Below are 6,292 nucleotides of genomic sequence, written 5' to 3' on the forward strand. Positions count from 1 at the left end.
CTAATCTAATTTACATGTATAAATCCAATTATGTATTATCACACGAGTAAAAATAACTATGTTTAATAATTAACGTGTGAGAATGATCATCTAAACTAACAGACGTAATTGAATAAGTGTATAAAATAGTTTAGACGATAAATATATCATTTGTATTGTATCACGTGTAGATGGCAAATTAATTGTTCATGTGAATAGTAATTATTGTCTAGGCTTTCATTTGCATTGAAATAGTGTGTACAAACCAACATAAAAACATCCAAACAAGTATTCCCCACACGTATGTACTTGAAACATCACATGAGCCAAATCACTTGAAAGTAGTATCATCAATTAACATCTTTATAATGTTTGCAGCTGCAGCAGGAGAGAGTGATCATGAGGCTAGGGGGTCCATATGATAAGTTTGATGAAGAAACTTCCATATATAGATTTTGATGCATGCCCTTATGTTCTCTTTCGTGTTTCTTCAGCTTTCACAAAAGCTGGACCAGAAACCACTCATTTAATTTGAAGTAAATGGCCTTGTCCATGAATTTAAATATAGAAAACAATTTGATCATACATATGTAACTAGAATGGTGCCTTTGATGCTCTATAGTTTGATTGATTATTCCATACAATATAAGAGCCTTGATCATCACTTACAATTTTTTCCTAAATATAACACTACAAAAAAGGCGCTAATTTGCGGAAGTTTTTTTTTTTGTTTTGCGGGGATTTTTAACCCCTGCAAGTTGCATAACGGCGGTTTAGTAAAATGACGCAGTTAGGTGTCCTGCAATAAATTACGGGAATTTTTTTGGAACCGACGCTATTTCGAACTCAGAATCGCGGGATTTTTTTTTTAGTGTAAGAAAATTATTTAAAAGAATTTCATTTCATACATTAAAAAAAGTTTACACACAGAGTGTATTGTTATATCAATAAAAGTAATTAATTTTTAAATTTATTATTTTAAAATTTATTTAAACGCATCAATCCAATTAAATAATTATGTAAAATTATTTACACTGTCATCAAAATTAAAATATATTGCATACTAAAACTGATTTAGAAAAAGGTTCATCTTTTTTTAATGGATATATATGTCACAACTTTCATTTCAAACTTCTTTCATAGGACCATTTAATTGCTCACATTATGCTCCACATTATTTATAGCATAATTGATAGGGAAAAAAACTATTCACCTCAATTACAAGTAGCATCTTCCTGTATATATGTGCATTAAAAATTAGCATAAGTGATAGTAAGGGTGAGCTATGATTGGTGCTCATCATATATATATTTGCCTATCTATTTTCTTTATTATTTTTTTTTTCATAATATTTTTATACTACTTTTATTTTTTAGTATATTAAAAATATTTAAATATAAAATATTTGTAACTATGTCGATGATTTACAATATCCAACAATGTAAAAATTGACAAATCTTAAGTTCTTAGAGTTAATACTCAAAATGACCCTAAAATTTGATCTCCCACTCAATTTAGTCCTTCAATTTTTCAATTGACCTAATTTGTACCCTGAAACCTTTTAAGACGTAACTCAGGTTGGCCCTTCCATCAAACTCCTGTCATCGAAAAAATGACATGGCACCCAAACCTCACCACATATCTCTCTTTCTTTCTCTTTCAGGATAACGACTCTACCTCCTCCATTTTTAACTCTTCATCTTTTTCTCTTTTAACTCGTAACTCCCTCTCTCAACCTGTAACTCCCTCTCTCCCAACAAACGTCGCCGTCTTCTTCCTTAACACGTCACAGTCCCTCCCTCCAACCCGTCGCAGCACTTCTGTCTAACCCTCCTTCATCGTTGCTCATTTCTCACACTGCCATCTACGTCTTTGAACTCGTCATGTCGTTGTATTCATCTCTGGACTCATTGTGTTGCTGTCTCGCTTTCTGTCAGTAATTGCGCCGTCGTCTCCCTGCTCTCTTAACCCTCCTCCTCGCCGCCCTCATCATTCAACACAGTAGTACTTTGTCTTCTATTCACTTTAATTTTTATTGATTGATATTGATGGTTTGATTTAATTGTTCAAAGTTTCTAATTTTTGGTTTTTATTTGCTTTATTGTTCCTCTTCCAGGGATAATGATGTAGAGGATCCAACGAGAGGTGCAACCACAGTAACGAGCGTGCATTGGTGATAAACGGAGATGGGTCGAGCCGCTAAAGTTAGCTTTGATGGTGTGGTGGTATTTGAGGGTGCGCAGTAGCAATTTGTGAGAGACTAAACGTGAGAGAGACTGGAGTGTGGGGGATGTGCTTGGACGGCGCAGAGGGATAGAGACGATTGAGGAGAATGGCTCGGTGGTGGGTTCATGATGAAGGAAGAAAGGGTTGTGAGAAAGAGGGTGGTGAGGGTGAATGGAAGAAAAAAAAAAGAGAGGGATGGTGCGTGGTGGTATGAGAGTGGTGGTTCGAGTGAATGCTGGTGGTGAGGGAGATGCCAGGTGTCAACTAAAATTATTACGTCATCTCTTTGGTGACGAAAATTGATAGAAGGGCCAATTTGAATCACAGCTCAAAATTTTAAAGTATAAATTGAGTCAATTAAAAATTGAGGCCTCTACACATACAAGTCTTTTTGGCTTACAAGTCTTACAAGTTGGCACAAGCCCAACAAAAAACACGCATTACACTCCCACATTCAAGAGTAAATAAACGCACGTTATTCGACCACTTCCTGTTTCCAAAGCGCGCTACTCACCATGCATTATAAACGACTCTTCTTTTTCTTCCTCCATGAAAACGAGTTTCTTGCCAAATTTGAAGATAATGAAACTTCATAAATACACCCAAACGATTACAGAAATACACTCAAATGATTACAGAAATACACCCAAAGGATTACAGAAATACACATAAACGGTTACAGGAATTCACCCAAACGATTATAGAAATAGACCCAAAGGATTACAGAAATACACCCAAAGGATTACAAAAACTACACCCAAAATTCGTTGAAGTATACCTTATGCATAATTCAGAACTCTTTCTCTTTCTCCTCCTCATTTTCTGCTGCTTCTTCTTCTTCAAAAATGATTTCAGAGCTTGATGTCAAAAAACAATGGAAATCGAGAATAACGAAGAAAGAAAACAGAGAGAAAAGCACGTAAATAAAGAAGGAGAAAGAGAAGGCAAGAAACGAAAGAAAAGAAGAGAGGAAGAAGAACGTGCAGCAAGAAGAAGAAGAAGAAGAAGGTGTAGTGAAAACGTGCAGTAACGGTTGAAGAAGGAGAAAGAGAAGGCAAGAAATGAAAGAAAAGAAGAAGAAGAGGAAGAGGAAGAAGAACGTGCAGCAAGAAGAAAAAGAAGGTGCAGTGAAAACGTGTAGTAATGGTTGAAGAAGGAGAAAGAGAAGGCAAGAAACGAAAGAAAAAAAGAAGAAGAAGAGGAAGAGGAAGAAGAACGTGCGCAAGAAGAAGAAGGTGCACTTGTAAAGACTTGTATAAAAAAATGCTTGTATGTGAAGAATTTCTCTTAAAAATTTAAGGTCCAAATCAATCTGTGAGTCAAATTTCAAGAACTATTTTAAATATTAACTTCCGTTTTTATTAACTATTCTAATTTTAACATTGAGAGAGTAAATCTTATTATTATTAGTTTATACGTATATATGAATAGAGTAAGATATAGAAAGTCAATAATGTTTACTGAAAAAGGAAAGAGAAGAAAGTAGGTGATAGACATTGAATGAAAAGAGCGAGGCTCCCCACTACTTGTCACACAAAGATAGAATTAAATAAGAAGGGAAGCATGTGAAAGGGAAACAAGTCACAGAGACTTGACCCTCCTCTATGCTCAAAGTACCAAACTGTCTCCTGGGCAGTGAGTATAGCTTGGCTGTGCACATGATCAGTTTTATATCTGTGGGTCCTACTTGCATATGCCATGGCCCCACACACTCATCATCATTCAGTGACATTGATCTTCTCACTTTAAGAGGTGGTTATGGACGCCATTATAAATCACCAGCAGCATGTCAATGGACTGGACTCGGACACTCCCATTTTGGTATCAAATGGAGCCCTTCTGAATAAATGGAGACGAACCAACGACGTTTATAAGTTCAGCGTGGTCTTCGTCTAATCATGTCATTACTTTGTCGTTGGAAAATATCTTAGAGATAACCAAAGATAAATTTAGGACAATTTTAAATTCAAAGACAAATTCGAGACTCAATTACAAATTTAAGGACCACTTTAAAATTTAACTCAACTAAAATATAGGGTTAATATCTTAATTCTTACCTCCGATTTGAATATCTCTTATTTCTTTTAGACTTTCACTAAGTTTCGGCATAGGAGTGGCAATATGTATCCTACCTGCGGGTATTCAATCCAACTCCACTCGATCGGATAGGGTTGCCAACCTGATCCACAACGGGTAGGGTAGGGTGCGAGTAGGGTTCTCGTGTGGGTTGGGTAGGGTGCGGGTTGAGTCTCAACCCTACCCGACCAACCTGCACTCTATATATGTTTATATTATATACTTATATAAAAATATGTTTTAAGTGAATGTTGAATCAAAGACTTCTCACTAAATGCAAAAGATCCTTAACTACTAAAAGAAAATTATTTAATATTTTTTTTTACATAAAAATCAGTTCTATTTTAAATTATCATCAAGTTATATAATAATGTTGTATATTTTTTGTAACCCGCAGGTAGGGTCGAATACCCGCAGGTTAAGAGCGGATAGAATTAGAGTTGGGATATTCTCAACCCGCAGGTATGGTAGGATTGAGTTTATATAAAAATCTCAACACGCAGATAAGGTTAGAATTGGATCCAAACCCTACGCTATCCTACCTATTACCACCCCTACTTCGACCTCTATTTTACTCTTTTCTCTCCTGTCTTTCAAGTCTATCATTATTTCTCAGCTCCCCAAAAATTATGTTTTTATTATGTTAGAAAATATTTTTATGTTATTTTATTTTAAATTATTATTTTTTATAATGAATATATATTATTATATGTGTAATTTATAAAAGTACTTTTATTTTATTTACTTTTAGTTATTTAATAACATTTGCATATTTATTTTTCTTGACGATGAATAGTTACATTTTAATCTATTTAAGTTTCCTTTAATTTTTTATAAGGATATTTACTTCTTTTTTTTCTATAAAATAGTTTATTAATAATGTGAACATAAAGTGTATATACAAAAGGAAGCCCACATGTAATGTTTTGATTATTAAAATATTATATTTAATAGATTTAAATTTAAATTTAAATGCGTCTTATCTTGCTTTCTTAAGATTTTGTTGTTCGATTGTAACTATATCTCTTCTCTGTAATAAACTCGATAGAAGAACAATGCATGTGTTTAACTAACCTTTACATTCAAAATATACTTTTTAATTTGTTGACAAAATTGGCATTTCAAAATAATGGAGTGCCACAATTGGTTTCACAAGGACATGAACTCGAATTCGTCCTATTAATGTTGTTTTGAGAATTTTTTTCAGTAGACAATTTGCAACTATTCAAGTAAACATTCATTGAGTCTACAGTAGTTATATATGTTGTTATGTTAGTAGATTAATTGTCGCTGACCAACTAAATTTTTCATGAAAAATAAAATAGAAAAAAGAAAAAGAAAGGTTGAGGACCACCTATATATCTCTAAAACACGTTGGATATTTATTAAAAATATCTTCCTTCTTTTCTTATATATAAAATTATGTGACTTTTCAAAAAAATAAATATGATTATCGTTCGTAAGTTATCTTAGATATAAAATATTGAATAATTTAGTTAAATATTGTTATGGTCCGGCCCAGGACTCTCGCGGGTCAACCCGATTCGAGCTCCACCCGGCCCGACTACGCCTTTCAATCGACCCAGACACGTGTTCCGTACGGCTCATCCGCAGCTGTGGGATAGCGTCCTTGGGAATATGGGCCTGTCCTCCAGAGGGGCCCACTACTGACATGTATATAAGGGGAAGACTGACTCTTCCCCCGAGGTACGTCACATTTCTACATCATCCTCTCTCCGCCTGCACATATTCTGACAAAAGCGTCGGAGTGTCTTTGCAGGTGGTACCCCCTTTTTTTCCACACGAAGTATTCGGGACCTCGCGCCTCCCGGACCGGAAGACCGCGTGACCGGACGAGCCCCTTCCATCACTTCGAGTCCTGACCCGAACCGTCCGATAACCGACCTACCGAACAAATATGTTCAATTATTTTTAATGATCAATCGTTATAGCTAAAATAAATAAATTATTATCGAACTAATTGCTCAAATAAAAAAATCAGTTTGGAAAA

General features: G+C 34.8%; 1 long non-coding RNA gene across 1 annotated transcript; it reads left to right on the forward strand.

Annotated features, from left to right (window-relative positions):
* Positions 3,261–3,489, forward strand: LOC110267425. Its single transcript, XR_002355050.1, has 2 exons — positions 3,261–3,327; positions 3,441–3,489. It is a non-coding gene; the product is annotated as an uncharacterized LOC110267425 (long non-coding RNA).

This window comes from Arachis ipaensis, chromosome B10 (assembly GCF_000816755.2).
Source record: "Arachis ipaensis cultivar K30076 chromosome B10, Araip1.1, whole genome shotgun sequence".
Lineage (NCBI taxonomy): Eukaryota > Viridiplantae > Streptophyta > Magnoliopsida > Fabales > Fabaceae > Arachis > Arachis ipaensis.